This window comes from Thalia democratica, chromosome 4 (genome assembly GCF_965202585.1).
Source record: "Thalia democratica chromosome 4, ktThaDemo2.hap1.1, whole genome shotgun sequence".
Taxonomy (NCBI): Eukaryota; Metazoa; Chordata; class Thaliacea; order Salpida; family Salpidae; genus Thalia; species Thalia democratica.
The window spans coordinates 27,703,029-27,719,944 of record NC_139168.1 but is presented as its reverse complement, the minus strand read 5'-3'; positions in this window follow the sequence as shown (position 1 = coordinate 27,719,944).

The following is a 16,916-nucleotide window of genomic DNA, read 5'->3' as shown; positions in this document are numbered from 1 at the left end:
GAGCCGTTCCCTATTCAAATTACATAGTAGATACTTTAAAATTTGATATGTTAACTTGCTTATAAAAAAATCATTGATTACGTGTCATAACCTTTTATTAACTTTTAACTTTAAAAATTCTTCATATTATCTTAAATAAAAATTTTAAGATGAAACAACAAAAAATTAAGTGAAATAGTTATAAAAATGCTTGTAGAAAAATCAAGTACATATCTACTTAAATGTCAAATAAGCACATGAAAAATAATGTAGTAATTTCATAATACACAAACTTATTTTTTCTAGAACAATTTTCTATATTAACATAACAAATTTGCAACATACAAAATTTATTAATAATTACTAAGGAAAGAAAAAACTTTACATTTATTACTTAATGACTTTGTACTAAAAATATGTGCACTTCAATAAATATAAAGGAGTTTAATGAATTTCCTTTATATGATAAAAATATTTTATAAATTATTAAGGAATAGTATTTGCGTTGGCAAATTTGCGTAGGCAAAAAAAATGCACCAGGTCATGTTGAGGTCATATTGGCAATTTAAAAACTAACTAAGTTTATTAACTAAGAATTTTATACAGTTGTTCAGAAAAACATCTGTGCCACGTTATCGTCATGTGCAATATCTTCAAAGTCATATTCAGATGATTCTTCATCTGAAGTCAATTCATCGTGGGGCTCCCCATCAGGTGCCACCGAGAGAAAGTTGAACATTTGTTCGTCGAAATTCAAACTTTCATCGCGGTTGAAATACTTCACTTGCTCTTCCACCGGCTCCCAAACTTTGAGTTCATTTTTCTCTTCGGGAACTTCATTTTTAGGAGTATGAAACGAGTTGGCGTCACCGTTGTTTAGAGACCTGCAAAAAATTATGTGTTTCATATATTTTGTATATTAATTGTAATGTTTATTTTTATATTTTTGTAAAACATACCCTAACATCCAATTCAGGCTTTAAGTAATAGACAATTCATTTATTAATTAATAAATATCGTTAAGCTTAGTATAAGTTATTTCATAGTTGTAATACAAAATAAAGTTTTAGTAGTTGAAATTTTCAGCTCAAGTTAATTAAGTTTAAACATTTCAACTTTCAAGTACAACCACTGGTATGCTTACATAGTACTGAAGTCATCCACAATGACATCCATCTTATTTTTTGAATCATCTTCCGTACAATCAGGTAACTTATTATCAGTAATGATTTGTGAATCAGCCTTAATATAATCAGGTAATGGGTCACCGGGATTTCTATATGAAGCCACATACTCATTGGATTGGTTCACAACGTCAGAGTTGAATCTTTTTCCGAACAGTTTAACAACTAATTCTTTATCATCAATTTCATTATCCTCTTCTGAAAAATTCACTGAAGGAATTGATTCAACTGTTTTATTCAGATCGACTTTTTCAGCATTTTCATTTGAATTTTCACTCGAAACACTTTCACTTTTTTCACTCCAAAAATGTTCAGTATTTACATTTGGATTTTTTTCATTAATATCTGTATTTGTGAATCGGGATTTAAAATTAGCTTAATATATATTGAAAGCAATTTTTTTCCATTGTAAAAAGCTTTAAGTAAGCATAATAATGGAAACAAGAAAAAACATTGTTTAGAATTAAGTTTACATAAATTAATCCAAGATCGATGCTTTTTAAATTAATAACAGATTGAAACAAGAAAAAAAAACATTTAATATTCAAAAAAAGTTTATTTTAATATATTAACTCAAATATTTTGAACTTTTTTAAGTGTAGATGATTTGCAGAGAAAAAAAAAATAATATTTTTAATACATTTTGCTTTTACAACTAAAAATGAAAGAGATAAAAAAAATTACAGAGACTGGTGTCAACAAACAGTTTTAATATATTGAATAAAAATCTTTCAAACGTATAATAGGACATCTAGTATAAAACATTATAAGTTTATTAAAAACTTAAAAGTCAACTGTAATGGATATTTAAGAAAGTTTAGCTAGTATATTATTGTTGAAATATTTTTAACTTTTAAGAAAAGTTTTTAAAAGTAACACAACTTAATTATTTACTTTTATAAATGGAATATAATTTGATTTTCTAAATATAGTTTTACAAGAAAACAGCCTTATGCTCAAAGCAGCCATGGACTGCATTTTTATTAATATTATCAAATTATACTAAATAATCTCATTTAATCAATTATTTAAAAGCACTCACAAATTTTATATTGAGTATTAAGTTTTTTTAAATCTATGTGTAAAATTAAAAAAAAAAATTATTTTTTTTACGTTAGATAAATTGTTTCTAAACCATTTGTAGTCAAGTTAATGTTCCAGATTTTCTTAAATAATTCACAACCATGATATTCTAAAATAACAAAACAAACATTCTAGATAAGTATCTCTCAGTGCAGCATCAGCATTAGATTGTGGCTTGTAATCTTTTTTTGTCCAATAAAACGATTCCAAATCTTCTCTTCCTTTAAAATTTATTTTTCAAAACCAGTTTGAAGAGTTATTAATTACCAATCTCAATAAGACAAATCTAACTAATTTAATACTTCACTGTAAACCATCTAGTTTGTTAACATCACTTAGTTGTTTTTATAAATAGTCTGGTAGAGCAAAATATAAACTCAACAAATTTTTACAATAACATATATTTTTTGAGACTAATTCTACTTTATTCAATTAATTATTTAGTTTTAGGTTTACTTATTATTTATATTACTTGGTTACTATATAAGTTTTTAAATCTTATTACTTGTTAGCTTTGTACTCTACTGATGAGAATTTCTCGAAATATATTTATTTTTATTGAAATTGTGAGTCTTGTATAGCTTATTGTACAAATACTGGTCACTTATGTTCCAATACTTGAAAAAGAAGTATAACAAAAATGTTATTAAGCTTTATAATAAGCTGATCTTCACACATTGTAAAAGGTATTAAGAAATAATTGCTCTTATAATTCTTAAAACAGCGTATGATTAAAATGGTTATACCAAAATGGATTTTGTTTAGAATAAATAATTCAAAATAAGTTATCTAGTAAAGTAGAAAAAATATTTTTGAATTCTGAAATTCTGAAAGTTGAACTTAACTATAAATATCTTGAATGTGCAAGCTTAAATTACTCAAGTAATTTAAAGGCAGTTCTGTTTTCAGAAGACTTAGTTAAATTTAATAATTATGTGGAAGAAGTTTTAACTAAAAAAGAGTAAAATTGTGAAATACAATAGTAAGAAATTGAACAAATTGATGCTGTTTAAATTTTGAATTTTAGCTTGATATAACGTCTTTAAATATTCTGAACGTTAGTTGGCGGAACAAGAAAGCTTCGCATTATGTCTTGGAAATAGTTTTTCGCTCTCTTCAAAACATGTAGATAAGGAATTGGGTTTGTTAGGGTTTGAGTGTTTTTAAAAACAACTTAGTATGTTGAAACCTAGATCTATTGATGAGAAAGCTGCTACGAAAATTAATTTATCATCCTTGGCATAAAATTATAGTAAATCAAAACCTGAAATAAGTAGTTTGTTGGATTTCTCTGAAAAGTTAAAAAGAGTTGAAAAATGACAACAATTCGATAATTTCTAAACCCGACAAGAGAAATAGGTGTGTATTAATGAATAAATCTGACTATTTGGAAAAAATGAATAGTATTATTGCTGAATCAATAAAATTTAAACTTTTAGGCTCAGCAAAAAACTAAACAATATTAATAAAGCTGAAAGTTAAATCGTAAACTTTCTGAAACAGTTATTATTCAAGAATGAAATTAGTGAATTTATATTTAATTTAGTTAAACTAGTTGGGTCAGTTACCCTACGTTTGTATGAGTTAACAAAAATTCATAAAGGAAACACTCCTTTGAGGCCCATTTTATCTATGGTAAATTCAGCACAGCATAAATTGGCCAAGTTTTTAAACTTGAGTCTTGAACCAGTTTTGAAACACTTTTCGACATATTGTTTAAAGGATTCCTTTACGTTCGTTGACAAATTTAAAGAAATAGAAGCAAATAATACGTTTATTGGTCGTTTGATGTTATAAGTCTTTTTAGTTACTTACCTTTGGAAAAGGTCATTGAAGTTTGTGTTGATACATTGTATAAGATAAATAAACCTACAATCAACAGAACTAATTTTAAGAAACTTTTAAAACTTGCAACAAGACAGGATAGCCATGGGATCCCCCTTGGGACGAACATTAGCTAATATATTTATGGGTTATATTGAATTAAAAGTTGTTCCTGCTTTTAAAAATAGTTTATGGTACTTAAGTTATGTTGATGATTGTATTTATTAGTTAGAAGCGAGAATATTACGGATAATGCTCATAACTCCATCAGTTTCACAATGGAAAAAGAAAACATTAATACACTTCTATTTTTAGATGTACAAGTTAAACGAGAAAAAAATAGATTCTTAACTTAGGTTTGCAAAAAGAAAACTTTTACAGGCTGTTATTTGAATTATCAATCAAACTCTAAAGAGAAAAGTAAATCTAATCAGAACTTTGTGTCATCGTGCACACAAAATTTGTACCCCAGAGTTGCTACTAAGTGGAATCAAACAGATCAAGTTACTATTTAACAAAAATGATAACCCACAAGATTTAATTAACAACACAATTCATTTAAATTTTAAAAATTTGGATAGTATAAAGACAATAGGACATGAAAAATGTCTAGTTATTTAAAAAAAATTTCATATACTAATAAAAGCTCAGAAATGTTAGAATAGAAATTAAGACAATTAATAATAATTACTTATTATGCAGCAAACCCTAGAATTGTCTTCACGTCTAAGCCACTATTAACACCAGATGGCAAGGATCCAATATCAAACTTAAATAAAAGTATGGTAATTTACCAATACAGCTGCTGTTGTAAAGCAAGCTATATTAGATTAAAAACAAGACATCTAAGGAAAAGGATAAAAGAGCATGTACCAAAGAGTATAGAGAACTTTTTCTTTTCAGAACATGATATACCGGTCAAAGTTTCAAATGCATCTAAACGCTCATCCATTGCAAAAATTTGATTAGTATTTAAACAAGTGGAAACAGTTATAATCTAAATAGATTTTAAAATTATTAAAACTTTTAGTTATGTTTTCGATTGGATTAAATTAGAAACTATTTGTATTTTATCAAGGAAACCTGTTTTATGTAAGCAAAAATATTTTGACTATACTGTTTCTTTATTGTCGTAACACTTTATAGTAGTGTTTTTATTTTATTTATATTTATTTTTACTGTAGTGTAGATCAAGTATAACATAAGCAAACTTAAATAGTTTTAACTGTTACTTATTGCTTTTGTCTTTTATCAATCTTTTGATTACTTTGTGATTACTTGGTTACTGTTTAAGTTTGTAAAATCTTACTACTTATAGCTTTGTACTCTACTGATGAGAATTGCTGGAAATATATTTAGTTTTATTGAAATTGTGTGTCTTGTATATCTTATTGTGTAATTATGTATTATGGTAGACAAACTAATATTTTTAGTAAATCACAGCATCATAAAAATGTTAACTTTTATTAAAGTATGAAGTTATTAAGTTTTGAAAATTGAATATTAAAAATTTTATTTATTTTTAGTTTATGCTATATTTACTACTGCCTATACTAATGAAAATAAAATTCAAAGAAAACATTGGCGAAAGTCTACACAGCCTCAGCTATGACTAGTCCCTGAGACAAGCTTAAGTTAACATTAAAGTTTTATCATGCCACTTAGATCATCAGACCACAAGCCAACAAAACTAGAGAAGCTATTAATTCAAGTGTTGATTGCTAAATAATTTACTTAAAAAATACATTTATTACTTTCAGTTCTGCAAACCTGCATGTTCTTTAAGAAGTTTATCAATAGATTTCTTGTACAATGAGTTTACTTCACCTTGATAGTTGTACATTTCTGGTCTAAAAAATTTACTCCAGAAATGAATATCGGACATTTGACTTCTTTTGACCTTAACAACTTGTATTGTAATACTTTTTTGTAATATACCTTTATTGGCTTATACCAGGGTTTCCCAAACTTTTTTGCAAATGGCCCCCTTTAAAGAGTTTGAAAAAGCAATGGCCCCCTTCAACATATAGGTTACTCATAAACTACGATAAAAAACACATAAGACTTTTTTCTTTTTTTTTGCTCTTCATCTGCAACTCAAGCATATCTAGTGTAAGTTTCAAGTTATGGCCTCATGGTCCCCCCTGTGGTTCCTTTACTGCTCATGGCCCCCTGAGTATCTATCATGGCCTCCTAGGGGGCCACTTGGCCCACTTTGGGAAACCCTGGCTTATACATATACAAATATATAACAATGAAGATTCAAGTTAACTTAAGTCAGATTTATGTTTATAAGTAATTTAATTATAATATTCAAGATAATTTGAGAGTCAAAAAGAAAAGATGTCCTTGTTTATGTGATAATATCAAATAATACAATAAAATATTAAAAACTAACAAAATCAACAGCTATAAATTTGCAACCATAATATCTCACACACTCTCCTTTTGTTTCAGGTTCACAAATATTTTTGCTTTTCACTTCGTCAGAACTCAGTACTTGGGCTGGCCACATTTTATTCTCATCATGTCCTGCCCAGACTAACTGTAATTAAGCAAGAAGTAGGCAATAATGAGAAATATCAAAGCATATTGTTTAATTTTAGTACAGAGTTTTATGTTTATTGGTAAGTAAAACACAAATTTGAAACATTATTTCTCAAGTTTTATTTTATAAACATTGATTAACTTAAGTCCAACAAAACATAACTCCAGTTAATAAATTTCATCTTAATTTTTAGTATTTTAAACTATGTATATATTATGAGACTAATATTAAATAAATTTACAAAGACACAAAAATAAAATAGAACAACATAGCACTTTTAAACCACTTAAACTAAGCTAAATAAACTATTTTATGGCAGGTAACAGAAAATTCTAACAACAATTAACTTAATATTGAAATTATTATTAACATCTATTTCTTGAGATGTTTGTCTAGATTTTATACTTCTTTTTGAAGGTAAAATACAATATAACATTTTAAGTTTTTGTTTTTTTACTTACTTGATTTGGACCAAAATCCTTTGTGGTTTCATTACCAGTAAACTCATCTAGCACTTCTGGCGAGATCACTCCAGATTGCCCTTTTTCATTTTTGGTCAATTGAAACCCCTTTAATGGCGTTTTCATAATAAATTTTTTGGCCTTATTATAACCTTTGACAAGAAAATTTTTGTTGTCATTTGAAGGCTTAGAAGCTTGTGTGCCTTTGGCTGTGCTACTGCTTTCTTCATTGCTCATTTTCAAATTAAATTTCACTGTTCAAGGAGTTTTAATATTTTTTTAAAGAAATCATGGAATTAAAAATGAGCAAACCATTTTGTTTTTATTAAATTCAATAACAGTATAATAAATTGAATTGAGATGTAACAATATAAATGAAAAAATGTCAAGAGTTAGAAAGTTACAGAGGTGCAAACTTTTAACCGATTTAAAAACTAACTTTAGATAGGTCATAATTTTAAATGAAGATTAATGGAGATAATGAAAACAGTATTATAGATACAGATCAATATAAAAACATTTTTCCCACAAAAAGATCTGGACCACTATGTAATAACTTTTCCCACTTTGAAAATGGTTTGTTTCAGTTAAGTAAAGACATAAAATTTAAAAAGAGAAATACAGCTTTTCAAAATAAGCCAAAACATTCTATATAACGTTTTAAACAAAAAGGAAAAGTTAAAGTAAAAGCAGATAAAACGGACAATTTGTATACAATAGATGTGGATAACTACAAAAATTATTATTTGAAGTAGCTACTTCAAAATATAAAAGGCTACAACCAAAATTCAATAATGTCAATGCTGAGGCAGAACTTATAATCTTTCTGATTAAGAAAAAGGTAAAACCAATGCTCTTATTACATTTAAGAATCATAAAAAACATACAAAAAATCATGTAGATTAATAAATACATGCAAGTCTAGTTTAAGAACAATCTTTAAGAAAATACTGGATAATATTCTGCCTGTAACAAGATCTAAAACAGAAGTACTACAGTGGAAAAATTCTTTTGAAGTCCTTGGATGGTTTAAGAATATCAAAAAAAAGTACTGATTTATTTTTATGAAATTTGAGTGGTAGAATTTTACCCTAGTATTTCTAAAGATTTACTTAATAAATTTTGCTCAATTTTCAGACAACAACAAACTTTTAATTTGAGATCAAAGTTGGTGGGAAAATGAAGGAATTTCACAAAATTTTAATTGAAATCTTAATTGACTAAATCTAAGTTTAATTTACCTATCTTTGTATTAGTATGTATTTTGTTTTTTATATATTGCCTTTTTGTTTAAATCTAGAAAAATTAAAAGTAAGCATCCAGAACTATGTGGCTAACAACAAATTTAAACCCAAAAATATTCTTACAGCTGTTGTTTGTATGTATGGAAAATTGTTAGCCTCTTTAATGAACTGCTCAAACCTTTTTACATAGTAACGTAAAAGTGTAGTAAAAACAACACATTGCTGTCAAGTGTAATCTTGCATGCAGCAGTACTAAATTAGTATTGGATTCATAAAGCTAATATTTCACCAGGTCAGAGTAGATCTATAACCTTAGCAACCTTGGCAGAAAATATAGATGAGGCTTTCGAAAGAAGGCTTATACTACTAATAATAGCACACAAATAAACCTTCATGATAAGAACTTGTTTTTAATCATAACAGCTGTTGATTCACAGTATTGACTTGACTTTTTCCCTGCTAATATCAAACAGAAGGAATGATTTTTCACAATATTTTTGCCTTATTTATCAAAAGATTAACCACAATGATATGTCATTTTATATTGGATGTCATTTTTAAAATACTTGCAACAACTATTTAGAATTTTTTTAGGTATACAATAGGTCAAAATAGTGAAAGTAACTTTTAGTTTAGCACAAAACTAAAGGTGTAAATAAAGAAAGTTATAAAAAAGTTGTCAGTAAAAGCAAAAAAATAAAAGCATGGGTTATAAAAATGGAAAATATATATTATTTGTTAACATATTATTAGAACAGTTCAGTAAAAAAAACTTAATAAGTTATTAGAACTGTATAAGCAATACGAGTATAAGTATTGATGGTGATGAGCTAAATTAACCACAATAATTTTTAAAAACATAGATATATAACAATTTTTATAGAGAATGAATATAGAGAGTCTTACATATAAATCTCGATAATAATCAAAAAAAACAACCAACATGTTACTTGAACTGCAGCTATTTACACCAGATCAGCTTAATTTATCTTTTAACTTTAATTGTACTCAGTAGTGTTTTCTCATCACTATTTGCTTGATTATTACTTTTCATTTCTAATCATGCTTGTACCAAATCTAGCCTAAGTAGGTACTCCACCATAGGTAAAACTATTCTAAAATTTATTGTACTTCAACTCCTGCCTTTGCCCAGCTCTTTCAACGTGCTGTCTGCAACCAAATTGTTGAGAAATATTTCCTCATCCTCGAACGAAAAGAATTGTGATGTCACACTTATTGGCGAACCATTTTTAAGCGTACTTTTACATTTTCAGTTTCACGTGGTTAACACGCGACGGATTCAAAAAGATAATGGTATTGAGAAAGTTGCTATCTCTTTCACGCACGACATGTTCATCGTCAGCTGAGGTGCACTCCAATGTGACTGTTTCAAAAGTTAAAAGTTATTTGATACATTTTTTATATCTACTTGTCAAGTATTAATTTATTGTTTGATACAAAGACTTAGTTTTCATGCGGTTTTTTAGTTACAAACCAACTATAAAAAATAAAAACTGCTAAAAATGTGTTATATACTAATTTTTGTTTACAAATTCTGCTTATTATGTTAAAAAACTGCGAATCTTGCGTTAGTATTTACTTTTTGTAATGTTGTGATGCCATTAGTTTGTCTTTTGATGCATGTTTTTGTCTTCATAAAACGCTTTCTTTTGGTACTTGCCAATGGCAAGTTGCCATCATTGATATTAGTTTACCTGAAATAAAGTTGTAAATTTAAGAGAGTAACAAATTAAAAAAGACCGTTATACTTTATATTAAGCACTTGAAGATTTTATTTAGTTATACTATCATCCAGTTAGAATAAACTACAGCAACAATTCAAAATAAAATTAAAATCTCACCTAAAACAACTGCATCTTCTTTGCTAGCCCATAATTTCTTTAAGACTTCTTCAATGATCGTATTAAGATCAACATAAAACATCTGCGTTAAAATTGGCACAAATGTATTTTCCAAATTGGTTTGAAATTCACCTTCACATTTCTACGAGCAAAAGTTGTCATACTTTTCATCAGCAACTTTCCAAGAAAATCTCGAGTCTGTGATGTAGTAAGTACATCTTCCAGCCGCCCATACATCGCCTGCTTTGCTTCTTTTATTGCAATATAACGTTAAGGTGCTTTGAAATTTGCATCTTATACTAATTTTATTTCATTAGTTGAGTTTTCGTGCACATAGTTGCATCTGTTTCCACTAAAGATTAAAATATCGGAATTACGCATAGATATTTTTTTTCAGGTGGGAAACTACATAAACAGACAGCACAAAAAGTTACCTTCCTAGCTTTAAGCCTGTTGGAACTAATTGCTTTTGCAATTTTTTGCTTTATATCGATATGTTTTAAAATAGTCTTTTTTTTTCTAATTTTTTTATATTCGTTGTTAAATAACTTTTAAAGTATATTAATATTTCTTTAAAAAAATTTATCTTTTTTTCAGATTTTTATTGTTAAAAAAAAAATAACTACAAATATTCGTTGAGAATGGAACTTTTTTATTAACTCGCAAGTGAAACAAATCACAACGTTTTCTTTTTTGAACTATACATAATTCTGAGGTTTGGTTCTTGCTTCCTATCCTCCTCAATAGATTGTCTTGATACGTGATTTCTCGACGAAGTTAGAAAATTGCTGGACAATTTAACACCTCTTTCGGCAGCGTCATTGACTACACTCATGTAACTTTTTATTTTGCCTGTAAGTAGTCTTTGTCGCTAGTCCATTGTTCTGGCGGTTTAATAAGACTTCAGTCTAGGATTAAAAAAAGAGCATGGAGTTACCTCCAACAGAGTCTAGTAAATCTCGCTTCTCATTACACAAAACAGGACGGATAGCTGACTATTTTTTTTCAAAATGTTGGAGCCTTTCCTAATTTATTTGATAATTTAAAGCATCTGCAACCTTGGCTTTGACTGGTTGACTGGTGTGGTCATCAAATAAATTTAAAGGAGCATTAAAGAGTGAAACTTTGCGAGGGTTAAAGCCTAATGTAAATCAAGGCTAGTTTAACAACCTCTTTATAATCATACCGCAGACAAGGCAATCGAAAACTTTGATATTTTTGACGAATTTCAGAAGTAAGTTCTAAATTCAAAACATTATTTCCATCCGATGCTAATCGAACTGCTTGATTAAAAATATCAAACAACTGCTAGTTGACGCATTGTGCTAAATGTCATGCAGAATCAACTACCAATCACGCCGGGTTTCATGCTTTAATCAGCATGTTACGATCATGAATCATACCTTGACCAGGCGGGATTGTTATGCAATCTAGACGTATATAAGCAGCCGATCGAACGAGAGGTTGAAGATTCGTCGTTTGGCAAGAAGCACCGCTACGCCAGTTTTCAGTCTGATGCGACAGCCGCCATCTTGAACTTACAACGTCGATCGAGTGTTCACAGTTTTAGTCTGAGGCTTTATTACGTCACAAGTAGTGATTGTATCCGTACAAGCACTTCAACATGATCATTGACAGCGTTTTTGAGTGATTCTACTCTAATTACGTCGACGAAGCGCATAGCTCGAATTGAAATTTTGCGTGTCGTTAAATTTGTAATTTACAAGCATCCGGGCGTAGAACTCGACTTGAGTTGTAACGTGCCTTAGAACTAGAGCGTATAGCTAAGTTATTTGGTATGATAGTTTTTAAAAAACCACTACTAGTGGTAATATTCCAACTAAGTCTTTGTTGAGCAACCCAACGCTTAAAATAGTGTATGTTCTTATTTTGTCAATAGTTTTTGTATCAATTTAACTTATTTCGCTAGCAACCCCACGATCACGATTCAACGACCAAGACGTGCTCAGTTTCAATCCTTCGAGGTCAACCACCACAACGGAGCCTGAAGCCTGATCGACCTGCCACTTGTAACACTACAGTGAAACGGAACCAGAAGCATACTCCTGTTCTTTCACTTAAATAATTGAGCCCAGTGCAATTATTTTGTGTTTTTTTTTGTAAAGAATAAACCAAAATTTAAACTATATTTAATTTAATTAATTTTCGAAATGCTTTTCATAGAAAAGTTTCTTAAAACGGTCCTAAAACACGGACCGAAACCTTGAACACAATCGAAAAATGCCCCGAAACCACCGTGAATCTAGCTCCTGTCGACGCTGCCGAACTTGTTACAGAGGTGGCTTCAAAGGAATCTAGAGACGCTAGTAGCTCGGAGAGCATTATCTTCTTATACTTAAACAAGTATTCTGCTACTAGATCAATAAAAGACTGTGCCTATTAACAAATCCAGTAGTCTCAATCAAATAAACTAACTAAATTCATTAGTATGAATTTCAAAATTAAAACAAAAAGCTTGTAAACGTATAAAAACAAAAAAAAAACTTCAAATAAAAATCAAACGTAAGTGTTTCACAAAAAAAAACTTTTTTACAACAAATCGAACTAATGATAAAAATAGAAAAGCATAAAAAATAAATCAAATGATGTAATATACAACTGAAATGAGCTGCGCGCAGAGCGAGTTTTTTAATGTAAGTGAGCAGTTTTTGTATACACTTTTGTATTATTTAATTCTATAGCGAAGACCGGAGGAAAACCTTAGATTAACAGGAGTAGATGCTTTTAGATACAAAACAACTTAAATTGTTGTTTCATAAAAAATTCAACACATTAGAAAGATTAAAAAAAAAAAACTATGTATATTTATTCTTTCAAAAATTTATTTTACAAACTAAGTTTCGGTCAAAGACCTCGTCAGTGCTGAAATAAATCTAAAAAAAGATATGTGACAGTCATGGAAAATAGCATTTAAACAATTAAGTTAAAGTAAAACCAAATTATTACTGAAATTTTTTCACTTAAGAAACTAAACAAATCAAATTTAAATATTAAGACTAAGTCTGAGTAGAAGTTTAAATCTTTAGCTAAATTTTAAAATCAATACAACAACAATAATAACAATAATAAAAGCTGTATGTAGCTTTCTTTTTTCTTCTAGTTAATTTACAGAGTAAACATTGCTTAAGCAAAAGTGTAATTAATGAAGTGAGCTTAAAATTTAATTGAATTTAGTGTAGCTTATTTTAATGGTGACGTAATTATTGAAAACTTGAACAATCTTGTGCTTTAAATCGCTATTAAAATTTAAAATCCCGCTCAAATGCTTTATATGAAAGCTTATAGTTAAAATAAACTTTTACCTAAAAACAAAACAAGTTAAATTATGATACTAAGTTTGAATTTTGGCAAAGTTTAAATTCTAGTTAGATTTAAAATCAAAGAACAACACATATACTAATAGTATAAAAAAAATATTGTATGTAGCTTTCTATTTTCTTCTAGTTGATTTTCAAAGTAAACATTGCTAAAATAAAAATAAGGTTAATAGTAATAAGTGGGCTTAAGTTAAGATGCATTTTAATCAAGCTAAATTTTACTGTGACTTGAATATTGTAAATTTAAGTAATTTTGTGCTTGTAATAGTTACGAAAATTTGAAAATTTTTGCTTGAATAATTTAGGAAAAAAAAAAATTTAACTTTAAGAAAATTATAGTTACAAAAATTAAAAAGCATGCACAAAACCTGTATTACGAGTAATTTAAGTTTTTAAGTGGAGTTTTCGGAAGTGCGGGCTGGAATAAAAGAGTTTGTACAGTTTGTTTAGATTATCCCTTCTGTCTGCTTTATCGATCGCGACCTTTTCTAATATGCAAGTACTGCAAATGCTTTGTGGGTTTTTTTCTTTGCCAATATGGTGGATAATTTCCAAATCTATTTTGTATTCAATGTTCTTATTTTCAAGCTTCCATATATACTTTGATATTTCTGTTCCGTTCTCTTTATAGTTTTTAAAGTCACTAATATGGTTGTACCATCTTTTTTTAAAAGTTCCATCCGTTGAGCCCAAATAATTTTTTGTTTCGTTTTCTGATTTGATTGTCGCTTTACATACCACATTTTCAACTAAGCATTTATTCATAAGGGGACATTTGTTTTTTGTTCGGCAGTTGCAAAGTGTTTCGTTTGGATCATCGTTTCTTGTTTTTAAGTATTTTCAATTGTGTTTTTGGATTAGTTTCTTAATATTGCTCATGCAGCTATATGAAATTTTACAATTATTTCTGTTTATTATTTTGTTTAACTTGTGGTCTTCTTTAAAATGTTTTAAAAAAAAACTATGTTGTAGTATTTATTACAACTGTATCTGAAATTTGTAAAAAGGAAAAATTAAAATTAAAAATGTACAATTTTTTTTTCAAAAACTGCTCACTTGCCTTTAGCAGTCGCGCTGTGCGAAACTCATTTCTTTTGTTCTGTAGGTATACCTGCTTTGTGTTGTTCTGAAGAGATTGATAAAAGACGCGAAAAACGCGGAAACAGTATAAAAATCGAGAGAAGCGGTTTTGCGTGTGTAGGTGTAGGCATATGTAGTTAGTTTTCGAGCAAAGTTTTTGATTATGTCTGAGACGTACTTTTGAGTCGCTTATTAAGCATTACCATTATTGAGCATCGATTTATATTCTTGACGACGTCACTGATTTTCTTTACTAAGATCGTAGATTGTTTAATATTTTAAAATAATTATCGAGTGCTAATTCGAATTTGTTTACTAAGTAGAACTTAACCTAATTAAGTTTATAAGTTATATTTCTAGCAATTATTTATAGGCTAGATTATATTAGGCCTCTTATAAAGTAGGTTTAATTGTAACACACTTTCGTTAACACTACCAGTAGTAGTAATAATTGATACATGAGTATGAGCGCTAGCAGCAAGAAATCCATACTTTTGTCAGCCTATAACCGCTCGAGGTTAGTTACTGAGCACGCAACGCGTGATCAAGCTGCTGTAAAGGTTTTGGATTCTAGTAAGCACATACTAACAAGTAACCCCGAGCCGACTAATATATCAGACCAACACAATGTTTTGTCAGACGACCAACAAAGATAGTATAAAGAGAAGAGGATTATAGTTCATTAGCTCATTTTTTTCTACTTTGTATGTCATTGCATTATAATTATTACTTGTATTCTTTGTATAAATGTGTTCTTTACTATAGGTTTATTTTTGTTCAATTAAACGTTTATTAAATATGTATTAGTATTTTTCAACTTTGTTTTTAACTTTCTTTTCTAACAATCTTAACAATTTATTTTTTTTCTTAAAAATTGTTATTGATATTTCTGTTAAACAAACATTTTGTTTAATGGAAAATTTCAACTCCCAAAAAACCTATCTATTTTCAATGAAGTACTTTAAAGCTTTTAGTAGTTTTTTTTAGATGTACATTTTAATTAGAGAACGATTTCGTTTTTGTCATACAAGTTTGAAGCACAACAACGATAAATTTAATTACGTCGGCTGAAAAATCAACCCACTTCTGAATAGCTAAAACTTGCCTTTTGTTAATTTTAATTTTGATTGATATTCATTCCTGGACAAGATGTTAAAAGGTATCCAAGTGGTGTACGACTACATAACCAAAAGATTCTTCGTGCACCAGCTCCTAAGACCAATCATTTTGAGCGTCTTTTTTTAGTCGTTTAATAAACTATGATAACTAACAAAAGAATATTTTCGAATTCTTTTTTACATTCAGAGCTCTGTACACAGTAAAGAAATCGTACTTTAAGAGTAGAAACCTACCTATTCTACTATCATTACATTAATTAAAAGCACAAAAAATTAATTAATAAATAATATTTATTTTTAGAATTTAAACTATACCTGCTTTAACTTATTAGAAGTGGCTTAAAATAATAAATTAAAGATGAGAGGATTTTTTAGCGAATTAAAACTTATTTTCATCGAAAGATATACTATTGCCTAAATTAACTAATATATTTCTAGATAAACATATTTCTAAAGCATAGTTTAAAAAAATCATTTGCAAGTATTTTTGTAAATGACCCATGTTTAATAATAAAAGAAAACTAGTAAAACACAGTTATATACAACTTTATGTTATAATTTTATTACAGATTTAGTATGATGCAAAACTAATTTTTTAAAGGGCTAAAATTAACATTCATTAAAAGTTTGTTTTCAGAAACGAAGTTTTTTTAACGGTTTATTTTTGATAAGTCGGACTATAAGGGCCTCTTCGGTACTATTGGCGTCTTCTTCTTTTATAATAAAGTCGACGTCTTCTACCATCCCCTTTGCAACGTCTTTGTCCCCAGTTTCTTCTGCTTCTCCTAACAAACCTACGTCTCCTGATGAAGCGACGTCTCCTAACAAATCTGCGTCTTCTTACAAATCTGCGTCTTCTTACAAATCTGCGTCTCCTTACAAATCTGCGTCTTCTTACAAATCTGCGTCTTCTGACCCATCTGCGTCTTCTTACAAATCTGCGTCTTCTTACAAATCTGCGTCTTCTTACAAATCTGCGCCTTCTTACAAATCTGCGTCTTCTTACAAATCTGCGTCTTCTTACAAATCTTCGTCTCCTTACAAATCTTCGTCTCCTTACAAATCTGCGTCTTCTTACGAATCTGCGCCTTCTTACAAATCTGCGTCTTCTGACCCATCTGCGTCTTCTGATGAAGCGACGTCTCCTAACAAATCTGCGTCTCTTTACGAATCTGCGTCTCCTTACAAATCTGCG